This window comes from Acomys russatus, chromosome X (genome assembly GCF_903995435.1).
Source record: "Acomys russatus chromosome X, mAcoRus1.1, whole genome shotgun sequence".
Lineage (NCBI taxonomy): Eukaryota > Metazoa > Chordata > Mammalia > Rodentia > Muridae > Acomys > Acomys russatus.
Window position 1 is genome coordinate 114,646,487 of NC_067169.1, and position 12,941 is coordinate 114,659,427.

Consider the following 12,941-nt stretch of genomic DNA (forward strand, 5'->3'; position numbering starts at 1 on the left):
TTCTATATAAGACACTGTGCTTAAGTATGGATCTTTTCTTTAAAAAACTTTGTGAATGAAGTCAAAATGACTATGTGTGTGTGAGTGTGTGTGTTTGCATGCACTTACACATATGTGTATATATATATGTATATATATATAATAGTAGCTTGAGAAATTTTTAGGTAACAAATCTTTATATATATATTCATGCTGTCATTAAATTATATGTACATATTTGTTTATAATAATATATGTTGTCAATATTTACCACATAGTTTCATGTAACAGATGTTCAAAACATTCAACATTAGCTTCAAATATGATATAATCCTACTAAAATTGCTCTAGCAACTTTTTTCTAGTTTCATATACCAATGTCTTATTTTTCAATCTTATGCTTTGAATCTTGGTGTAGTGGTACAAGAACAGATTTTGTGGTTATGTTGACCCAATACTAATATTAGACAGATAACTTAACCATGTTCAGCTTTACAATGGTTTTTCTTAAAACTCATTTTGGCATATACTTATATCCTTCTTCCAGCTTATTTTTATTTATTACAAATATGCAAAATTATATTTGCATTCTAAAAACCTTATGTTCTCTGCTATGAATCTTTATTGTTAATGGGTATATTGTCTACAAGTTAGTGGTCTTAACATATTATTTTAAACACAATCTATTTACATTTGTAAACACATTATCTATTCTAATTGTGAATCTATTTCATTAGTGTGTTAGAACACAACAAAACAAACAAAAAATATCAAATAAGTATGTCTGTAGATACTATGGGCTTAATGCCATTTCCATTACTCAATAATTGGTCCAAGCCACAAAATAACTAATGTTCTAAACCCCTTAAACACATTGGGAAGTCTTTCCTTCATCTTCTCTTTTAAGTGCACAGTTCAATACATTTTCTGATAAATACAACAGAAACATACTTTAGTTAATCTTTGGATGCTACTGTAAACCTGTTTCCAGACTTCACTAAGCCTTGAGAAATGAACTGAAGTTTTCTCAATTAAGTTGACCATATATTTGAAGATAACTCTGTGTATATTGTACAATGATACCCTGTGTCACAATAGTTTGTGAGGCCTACTTTGTGGAATTTCCACTAAGCAAGTATCTGAATTCCTGGTACCAGGGATAGAGTGAAAATTTATAATTCCCATGAAAGAAGCATTGACCAGCTGGTGGTTGGTTAGTTAGTGAGTAAAAAGGGAGTGATTCATTAGCCACATAGCAGATAATGAACATGTTTAGTCTAAATAGGAAGAACACCTGGCTAACCATAATAAAAGGCAAAAATAGGAAGTGAAATAGGACTGTTATTTCAGGCTGTAAGGCACTTAATTCAAGGGAATTCTGTGACTAAAAATGGATGACTCAGTAAGTGGCTATAATAGGCCCAAGATGATATGAATGAGGAGTGGTTTAGGTCCTGGTGAAATACAATTTGAAGAAGAAATAGAAAAATTATTGAAGGATAAATGAATGGGATTAAAGGAAGTTATATGAATATATATATTATATATATTATCTAGCTTCCTTTGATAAGATGTAGCAGTATGTTAAGAACACCAGCACTACAAATCAAAACTAAGGTTTTTCTGGAAAGTTTTCTAAGCACACTGAGAAACAAATAAGCAAAATCCTCAAATTAATGTAGAATTTAAAGGAATATTCCTTTAGCAAAAGTCTTAGTTTAGAGACCTCATACTTCCCAATTTCAAAACATATTAGAAATATATAACAACTAAAACAAATGGTATGTAAAATAATGAAAAAGAAGAAAAGGCCCTATAAATAACCCCCAATGTGTATGTTTAAAAGAAATTCTACCACCATGTCAGGTTATATAATGTGGAAAATACTTTGTCAACTTGACACAGTCTAAAGTAATCTGAAAGCAAAACATTGATTGAGTAATTTTATTTATCAAGTTGACTTATGTGTGAGAGATTATCTTGATTATTAACTGATGTATTCAGTCCATTGGGAGTACCATCCCTAGGCAGAGATGTAAAAGAAATCTACCTAAACATGAAATAGGAGCAGCAAAAAATGTCATTACTCCCTGTTCCTGCTTTCAGGTTTCTATATTGAGTTCCTGCGCTGACTTATATCAATAAAAATTATGATTTGGAAGTGGAAGTCGAATAAACCCTTTCCTCTTCAAGTTACTTTTGGTCAGTATGTCTCATAAGTAACACAATGAAAATAGAAAAGACAATCCTTTGAACTGTAGTGCTAAGAAGGAAGTTATAATCTTGCTGTTTAGAACATAGAATTTAACTCAAAATGGATTAAATAATTAAAGATAAGGGCAAAATATACACAGAGACTTCCAGAAAAAAATCAGGAGAAATTAATTTTTTTCAACATTGCCTATTTTTTTTTTTGTGTAAGCTAAAGGAAAGGAATCATTTTTCAGTACACCTAGCAAACAAGGGGTTCTACACGAAGATCATTTTGCTCCTGCATAATAACATGGTTGTAATATGACAACACTAAGATGTTTCAAAATATAAGTCAATTCTGCAAAGAAATTTAAAATATCTAAAATGGGATTGGTCATTTCTTGCATTTTATCTCGCCTCCACTGAGTGTCAAGTTATGAATATTTAAATTTTCACACTGTAGTGAAAATTTATATGTACATATATGTATATACATGCATATATACAATCTATGAAATACATATATGTCATAGATTAAAAATAAGTTCGCAATATCACAGGGAATGTTTATTTCCAGAAAGTATTTTCAAAATCTGTTACATTGTATATTTCTTTTAGCCAGCAGATGGCATCTGTTTTACTGCTAAAACACACAAAGAAAAGAGATAATAGTCTGTCCTAAGGAAAACAAGTAATTCTCATTTTACATATTAAACAGAAAGATAGGGAAAGTAGATTTGTCAGTGAATTCAATGAAATGTTACATGCTAGTAAAATTTATACTTGCAACTACGTCACTCAAACTTAGAAACTTTAGGGTAGAAAAGTGTTCACCCATAAGTTGAATAATTGACTTAAAGCACTTGAGCATGATTATTTCAATTTATACTTCCTTTAATTATGGCAGTAATTTCATGAATGAGTTCATTTTATATACATGGAAGCAAAACTAGTGTTTTATTCTATAATTCATTTTATAATTTGTAACTATAATTTTCAAGGATTTATCCACCTACCATCATTCAAGTATCAGACCAATAAAGGTAAAGATAGGTTTTCCTTACATAAAACGCAAATATTTAGAAAAAATTGAAGGTAATACTATTTTATATAAAAGTCATTAAATAAAAGGATTCACAGTAATATTGTTTAAAAGACAGGATTTTCTTAATTTATTTAAATGTTTGCCTAACTTTACCATCATAATGAGAACAAAAATCTAATCAGGTGTGTACGAAGTTGTAGCATCACTCTGGGGCTTAAGGACCTTGTGGAGGAGTAGCAAGATTAATCATTCACTTTCTCATAGTTTATATTCTTTCCACTTCCGACCTCAATGTAAATTACTCAAGTTCTTTTTTGTTCATCATTCAGGAGAATCAATAACAAGGAAGTAAGTAATAAAAGGAACTTTATTTTTTTTGACTGAGGTTCAGTGTGTATGTGTGTGTGTGTGTGTGTGTGTGTGTGTCTGTGTATTTATTGATTTTTAGAAATTTCAAGAAATGTTTATTCTCTTAAAGCCCAAACCATTCACCTCCATTTTTACTTAGTTTTAAATGACAATGTTTCACAATTTGCTTTACAATGTGTCTACATTGTGTATTGACTCAAATAAACTAATTAACATATTTATTTCTTAAATTGTATGTGAGAGTACTTAATATAAAATTTTTACAATAAAATATATCTAACTAATACCACCACCAGTCCCCAAGCCCTTGATTGTCACCATTTTACTCTTTGTATCTATGAGTTTTATTTTTTTTTTATGATACACATAAAAGTAAGATTATACATTGGTCTTTTTCAATGTTTTTTTTTCACTTTCCATGATTTATTTCATGTTCATTAATACATGTTATCACAAATATCAGAAATTCCTAAATTAAGGTTGGATAATATTCCATTGTATATATAGTTTTTAAATTTATTTTACATTGATGGATAGTTAGATTGATTCTACCTTTTGGTTATTGTGAATCATGGGCAATGAGCAATGGAATGCAGATATTTCCTCTGCATAGTTATTTTCTTTCCTTTGGATATATACATAGTAATGGGATGGTTAGATCACACAGTAATTTTGTTTTGTTGTTTGTTTTTACCTATAGTATCCAAAAGTTCCTTCCTTCCACATCATTACCAATATTTATCCTTTGTCATTTAGTAATAGCTATTCAAATATCACATCAATAGTCTGATATTTTATTATTGTTTTGGTATTTGCTTGCTTATTGGCCCATAATGTTGAACATTTTTACATCTATTCATTTGTCATTCATGATTTCTTTCTGAGATGTCTATTCAATTTATATTTATATATGTAGATATATAATACATATATATAAACTTTTATTTTTTCTAATACTTTACATTATCCTCAGATATACTCCTCTTTTTCTTAAAAAAAAAAAAAGCAAGCCTCTCATTGATAGAAGCTGAACATGACCCAACAAGATATAAGCCCTCATCTTATGGCTGGACTTGGCAATCCAGTAAGAGAAAAATAGCAAGCAAACGAGTCAGAAATACCCTCGACCCTCATTGTTGAAACTCCTACAAGAACATAAATCTACACAACCATAAGGTTTATGCAGAGGTCCTAGTTCAGACTTGTATAGGTCCCCGTTTGTTGCTTTAGTTTCTGTGAGGCCCTATGAGCCCACTCAAATATATGTTTAATTAGATTATTTTAAAGCTACCAATGTGTCTAGATTTATTTGATATTTTTCATAGTATCAAATATATGGTTTTAAAAGCCATTTTCCCGTTCTATCCTTTTGATATCTTAACTAGGACAATTCTTACTATTTTTCTTTTATTTTCATGTAGTCCTAATTTAATTATTGTCTTCGTTTTTATACTTTTTATTATTTATATATATATATATATTTGTGTGTGTGTGTGAGAGAAAGAGAGAGAGAGAGAGAGAGAGAGAGAGAGAGAGAGAGAGAGAGAGAAAGAGAGAGAGAGAGAAAGAGAGGGAGAGAGAGAACATGCTGTGTGAACACCTTAAAGGCCAGAAGTTGCCACATGTTGATTTTTACCATTCTCTATTTCTTTTGAGAGTAGAGTCTCTCCTGGACCCTGGAGCTTTCACCTTCTTGGGTTGTCAGGAAACTAGCAAGACACAGTAATTTTCCTGCTTTGCCCTACTCACACCCCTCTTGTTGTCTGAGTACTAGAACCTGAATTCCTGTCCTTCCAATAAAGGAACAAGTGTTCTTAAAGAGTAAAGCATCCCTTCAGGTCTGCTTTTGTTGCTTTTAGGTTCACGCTGCCATAATTACTGTTTTTTTTTTGTTTGGTTGGTTGGTTGATTTGTTTTTTTCGAAGCAGGCTTTCTCTGTGTTATCTTGGCCTTCCTGAACTAGCAGCGATTCACCTGCCTCTGCCTCCCGAGTGCTGGGATTAAAGGTGTGCGCCACTACGCCCGGCCACAATTACTGTTTAGAACATTGTTGCATATATCCTACAAATTATTTTTTAATTACTTTCAAAGTTTTATGTCCTAAGACCACTGTCTGGGTTTGCAGAGGCAGGGTTTAATTTCCAGCACCAACATGAAACTTTACCTCCTTATCCAAGGGGTATGTCTCCCTCTTCTGACAACTACAGGCACTGCATGCATTTGATACATAGGCAATTGTTACCCATGCACTTCCTACACACACACATGCAGGTAAAACACCCATTACACATAAATAAAAGTAAATATTATGTTTAATATAATTCATAAAGCAAACAAATAAAATTACCCATCATAAGAATTGTCTACATGGACAAATGTTACCAAGTATGGAATGACCCTTATATTCAACGGTAAGTATTTTTATACAAGAGTAGTGTTATAAAGTTTATATGAAACTCTATGGTAAGAGCAACATGTTCAAATTGATACAATATTGCATAACTAAAAATGTTTTTCTGAAGTAAATGAACAGACAGAATGAGATGATACTGCTTTGGGAATCTGATGTATCTATATTTTCTGAACTAATTTCCCTGAACTAAGCTCACTGTTGCTCTTCTGTGTGTTTGATAAAGTTTTATATGAAATATTGGATATTGTCACCTTTACAGTAGGGCTGAGAAAAATGTTCGTCAATCACATGGGAACTGGAATAGATATCTAATTCATTCCTCAAATCTTTGGAATGATACCATATTAACTATTTCAAGAGATAGAAGAAAATGCTTCATTAAGTAATTTGTCTTTGAACCTTCACTTAAAAGGTAACTAACAATTTGAGATTAGGTTAAGGATGAGAAAAGCTTAGCAGATGGAGCAGTATATACAAAAGTAAAATAAAAATGAAAGGATTCTACAACAAGAATGTTTTCTGCATATTAGGATCAATAGAAGTTTAGTATACCTTGTGTAATAAAGAAGATTTTGTTGTAGAGGAACACATTTGAACCGAGCTTATTCAGAGATCAAGAAATCAAAGAAAATTAATGTAGTCAGTGAAGGAGCCTACGTAGTCACCTAGCCCCTTCAGCATTGTGGGTTCATTCTTTTTGCAATTTATATACAATTCATGAAATGTTTTGAACATGATATTAAGTCAAGGGGTTGGAAAGGTGACTCAGTGGGTAAAATTATTTAGTACACTTTCAGAGGCTGTGGATTCAGTTCTTACCATCCACATGGTGTCTTAGAGCTAGTCCAGATAAAAAGAATCCAATTCTCCCTTCTGACTCCCTCAGGCATCAGGCACATTTAAAATAATAAATAAATAAATAAAGTGAAATTGTTTCAGACCAATTTCTCTTATGAACATTGATGTAAAAATACTCAATAAAAATACTTGCAAGCCAAATCCAAGAACACATAAAAAGCACCATCTACCATGATCAAGTAGGCTTAGTCCTAGGGATGCAGGGGAGGTTCAATACAGAAAAAAAACCTCAACGTAATCTACTATATAAATAAGCTGAAAGAAAAAAACCCAACATGGTCATCTCATTTGACATTAAAAATGACTTGGACAAAATCTAATACCTCTTCATGTTAAAAGTCTTGGAAAGAACAGGGATAAAAGGCACATACAAACACAATAAAGACAATATACAGCAAGTGTATAGCCAAGATCAAATTAAATGGAGAGAAACTTAGGCAACTCCACTAAAATCATGGACAAGACCAGGCTGTCCACTCTCTCCCTATCTGTTCAGTATATAGTTCTTGAAGTCCTAGCTAGAGCAATAAGACAAAAAAAGGATGTTAGAGGGATACAAATTGGAAAGGAAGCAATGTATCATTAACAACAGATGATACAATATTCCATAAATGACCCTCAAAATTCTACCAGAAAACTTCAGCTGATAAACAACTTTACAAAAGCAGTTACATACAAAATTAATTTTAAAAATCAGTAATTCTCCTATATGCAAAGGACTATTAGGCTGAGACAGAAATTAGGGAAAGAACAGCTTTTACAATAGCCACAAATAATATAAAGTATCTTGGTGTAACTCTAATAAAGCAAGTGAAAGAAGTGTCCACCTCCTTGCCTGGCAGGACTTCGCTGGAGAGAGAGGAACGTGAGCCCTCCTACAAAACCCTCAACCAAAAAATTTACACTGCCTATAAGATGTATAAGGTTAAAAATGGAGCAGAGATTGAGGGAATGTCCAACCAATATCTAGCCCAACTTGAGACCCTCCCTCTTCCCCATCTCTCCTCCTCAACTCCTGAGAGAACGGGAGCCACCCACCAACCACCCCTGATCCTCAAGTCTCATCAGGACTGAGTATATCCTTTTCTTTGGTGGCCTGTCTAGGCAGCCCAGCAAAGGGGAAAGTGATCAAAAAGCGAGTAACAGGTCCATGTCAGGGACAGCTTCCACTACCTTTACTAGGGGACCCACATGAAGCCTGAGCTGCCCATTGACTGCATCTGTGTAGGGGGCCTAGGTCCAGTCCATGCGTGGTCCTTGGTTGGTGCTTCAATCTTTGTAAGCCACCATCACCTATGCCCATCCCCCGGCCCCTGCTCGCCTAGTTAGTTGGCTCTGTTGGTCTTCTTGTAGAGTTCCTGTAGCCTCAAGTTCCTTCTATCCTTCACCTCCACTTTCCCACTAGACTCCCTATGCTTATCTCAATGTTTGGCTGTGAGACTCAACATCTATTTCAATCTGCTGCTGGATGGAGCCTCTCAGAGCACAGCTCCTGTCTGCAAGCATAGCAGAATATCATTAATAGTGTCAATCTGCTCTCGCACTTGGAGTTTCCGTATGCCCACATTTATGCCAACCACCTTATCCAGATGAGTCCCTTCTTGGTGAGACAGCCTAGCTGCTCTGGGGAAGTGGAGTTGGAGTGAAGAAACCATGTGAGCTGCAGCCTGGGGAATAGTGCTATGTGGTAGGCACTCTATTCAAAGTCATGACATTCCAACTCTCCATAGTGCAGAAGATCAAGGAGAAGCACAGCCGGATATCCCAGCTTCCTAGAACAAATATATGTACCCAGATGATGAACTGGTCTTAGAAGATGAGTAGCAGTGCATCAAACTGAAAGGCACCATCGATGTGTCAAAGTTGGCCAGAGGAATAATCTTGGTGGTACTTGGCTCTGTGAGAGACAACAGCAGGTTGGGGACCACTGCCTTGCTGATCTGGCTGCACAGGAGCCTATATCCCCACTCCACACAGACAGGTTTCTTCTCCTGGTGTCCGGGATAGGTCTGGGAGGAGGAGGTGGCCAGAGCCTCTTCCACACCCAGCTGCTGGTGGATGTGGTGACAGGATAGCCCAGCAACAAAGGAGGACAATGTAGTACTGCCCATCTGTCTTGAGTGATCCTTGCAAGCAACCTTGTTAGACACAATACTGAGAGCAGAGATTCTATCATCAAGACCAAGTACTTCACCAAGAAAACCCAGGCAGCAAGAGTTCAGGCAGTGAAAATGCTGGATGAGATCTTACTGCAGCTGAGTGCCTTGGTACCAGCAGAATGTAATGCCAGGTGAATTTGATCCAACCAACTATGCTCTCCCACAGCAGCGCCTGCACTCCGGCAGGTTCCCATTGGCCACTGCTATTCCACACTCCCACTAGTCACCAACCCATACCAAGCCACCATCCGTGGAGTAAGGTTCCTTGGAACATAGGGACAGAATGTGAGTGACATCTTCTGGCACGGAAGACTAATTAGAGATCCTAGAGTGTACACTGCAGGTCTGTCACATCAGCCCCATGGATCCGGACACCTTCCACAAAACAGACCTGATCATCTTTCCAGAGTGCCCTCATGCCTACTGTCTGAGGCATTACCCACAGCTTTGGCTCCAAAATCAACTGAGGTCTTGAGGAAAAGGTGGTGCTGTGGGTGGCCATTCCTGACTTTAGTTCCACAGAGATTGCCTACCTGGTGAACCTACCCAGCCTGGCCTGCCAGCCTATCAGGTTTGCAGGCAAACTTTGAAGCAGAAAATAACCTGGGAGGGCAGGACCCTTTATGAGAGGGAGCTGGGTCAGGCATTCATCCTTGAGTGATGATCCCTGTAAATAAAACATGTAATTTTACAAATCTAAAAATAAACTGTATAGATATATTTTTTAAAAATAAAGTGAAATGTTAAGACAGTGATGGAAATATAAAAGGAAAATTTTTGAACAAAATAAGTCTTGGTAAACGGAATGTGATGCAAATTTGCATTTATGGGATGATCCTGCTCCCTAAATGATATATATGGAAACAAGCAAAAACAATTAATTAATCTTTCCAAATTGGGAGAAAATTGTGTTAACATATTTTCAGATATTTCAGTAATTATTTATTGAAAGAATTATTTAAAGAAAGATGTTTTGCTAAAATGGCTTTTAAGTTGCAATATTTTTAGTATGAAACTTCATTTCTTAAAAAGGCAAAGAGTTTCTTTTATTATAATTTATATCCTACTGTGCCTGATAAAATGTTAATTTGAAGTTCTCTCCCAAGTTATGAGAGCTGCTTAATATTTCAATATGTTTCTTAATACTGTTTGTTTTTGGTTATTTCTTCAAGAAACTTTACATATGTAAAACTATTGGCACAAATGACATGTTTATTTCTATTTTGATGGTTACAAATAAGTTATGCACTGAAGAGGTTATGCTACTTGAAGCTTGCCTATTTGTCCAGTCTCTCCAGCACTGTAATTTATTTTTATTGATATTTTTACTTCATCACTGTATAGAAATTATAGATCATTTTTCTTACAATTTGAATTCTTTACATTAACCTGAGCTCATTTTTCTTGTTCATTTACTATTTACATTTCTTTTAAGAAACAACAGTTAAAGCTGGGCGTGGTGGCACATGCCTGTAATCTCAGTACTCGGGAGGCAGATCTCTGTGAGTTCAAGGTTCAGCCTAGTCTACAAAGTGAGTCCAGGACAGCTAAAACTACACAAAGAAACCCTGTCTTGGGGAAAAAAAAAGAAGAAACAAGAGTTTAGATGAATTGATAACTTGTGTTTGGGATTTTGGTATTATTGTCTACATTCTTCACTTATGCAGTTTTCAGATAAGTAGTTGCAATAATTATCCATTATATTTTGTTTTCATAGCCATAGTTTTAATAAGTATTCTCTATTGACTATTAGTGATTAAATAAATAATCACTTCAGTGAAAAAAAAAACTACAAGTGCAAGGAGCATACACTTATGTAGTCCTTTCCAATTGCCCTACAGATGCAGTTAATAAGTAATGAACAATAGTATACAGTTTTTAGCATTTCACAAAAGTATGACTATTATAGTGACTTGATGAGTTACTTTGGAGTTGAATATTCCTTTCCAATTTTAGGAACATGCTGGTATTCAATTATCATTTTCATAACAACTAAAATGAAGATTTTCTAAAGAATGTCAGAGAATGTTGTCTTTATAAGTGATCTTAGTTTATACAAATAAAATTCAAGCAGAAGATGTTAATGGTAAATAATTGTTAGAGAAGATCATTTAAAGTTTCAAATAATGTTCACATTCACAGACCTTGTACGTTATTTCTGTTTATCTTATGACATCTGCAAGTATTATAGTATCTTTGTGTAGAATATTTTATACTACTACTAACTGTAATCATACATTGTATGCATTAAAATTGGTTATTTAAGTTAAATGTTTTAATTTTGTGAAAAATATTTGCAAAGTACGAATTATTCGTCTAATTTTTGTTCAGAATGTACTGTATGAGAATCCCTTTCAGAGAGCATACATGCATTAATGATTTAAGAGTAATCACAGTAAAATACTAAAAGATAGCTTTATTTAAGCCCCATTAAAGCAAAGCAGAAACCAGGCATTATAAACTTAAACATGTTTAATAAGATGACAATGCGTCATACATAAGGTGTGAATGATCTAGTGTCTTTTTCACTCTTATTCATACATTATTCATAAAGAACATACACTCATTTTATACAGATAAAAATAAGGCATGACTAAATATCACTTGACTATTTTTTCTAAAAAGAACATATATTTAGATTTTATACCTGCTTAGAATGAAGATTAGTGTCTGTTTAACAATCCAGATAAGCCTTTGAGTCCTTGTTATCTGTGTATTCAGTTTCACTCACAGGACAAAAACAAACAAACAAATAAAACAAACAAACAACAAAAAGCAACAGCCAACATGGCATGAAGTCATGCCTCCTTTTATGAAATATTAAAGGGAAAAAGATTTAAGAAATGATCGATCCTATAAGAAGTATGTGCAAACAAGAAGCCTCCAAGTGAAACCAACAAGAAAACTGTGCTTATGTAGAGCTTTTCTCCCAGAAAATGGAAACAACAGTTTACTTGCTTCAACACCCAGCTGTAAATATAGGATGTCACAAAGATTGTTTTTAGATCTTATGATGATGTCAATGTAGAGAAGACACACCTCCTTCCATTCTCAAAAGGGAAGGCCTTGGTTTCAGAGTTTTTCTTGCATCAGAGTTAAATTCTGCAAAAGGAAAAGTCACCACCAAAAAAGGCACCCAACTAACACAATAAAAAGCACTTCAGTTCTATTCAGCCTGACAAGCAATTATTGGGTGTATAACATGTACAAGGAGCAGGGAGGACTAGGTGCTAAGAATATAAAGATAAATAAAACATGCCTCTTGGCTCATCAGAGCTTTTTACCTAGTGGGGCTACAAGCATAAAAACAGCTCATTTTATTCTTTTGGGGTAAATGCATGACACACTTTCAGCATGCTGCTATAAAATGATGTGCTCTGGTATCTTTCAGGAGTTCAAAAGTCATGTCAAATTCTTTTTTTTTTTTTTTTTTTTTTTTTTTTTTTTTTTTTTTTTTTTTAATTAATTTATTCTTGTTACATCTCAATGTTTATCCCATCCCTTGTATCCTCCCATTCCTCCCCCCCCCATTTTCCCATTATTCCCCTCCCCTATGACTGTTCCTGAGGGGGATTACGTCCCCCTATATATTCTCATAGGGTATCAAGTCTCTTCTTGGCTACTTGCTGTCCTTCCTCTGAGTGCCACCAGGTCTCCCCCTCCAGGGGACATGTTCAAATGTGAGGCACCAGAGTATGTGAGAAAGTCATATCACACTCTCCACTCAACTGTGGAGAATATTCTGACCATTGGCTAGATCTGGGAAGGGGTTTAAAGTTTACCTCCTGTATTGTCCTTGGCTGGTGCCTTAGTTTGAGCGGGACCCCTGGGCCCAAATCTGCCTATCATATTGTTCTACTTGTAGATTTCTAGGACCCTCTGGATCCTTTTATTTTGCTGTTCTCCCATGCGTCTCTCATTTAGA

At 34.7% G+C, this 12,941-nt stretch overlaps 1 pseudogene; it reads left to right on the plus strand.

The window, feature by feature from the left end:
* Positions 1-5,953: 5,953 nt before the first annotated feature.
* LOC127185486 (DNA polymerase delta subunit 2-like) lies at positions 5,954-9,606 on the plus strand (annotated as a pseudogene).
* The last annotated feature ends 3,335 nt before the right edge of the window (positions 9,607-12,941 follow it).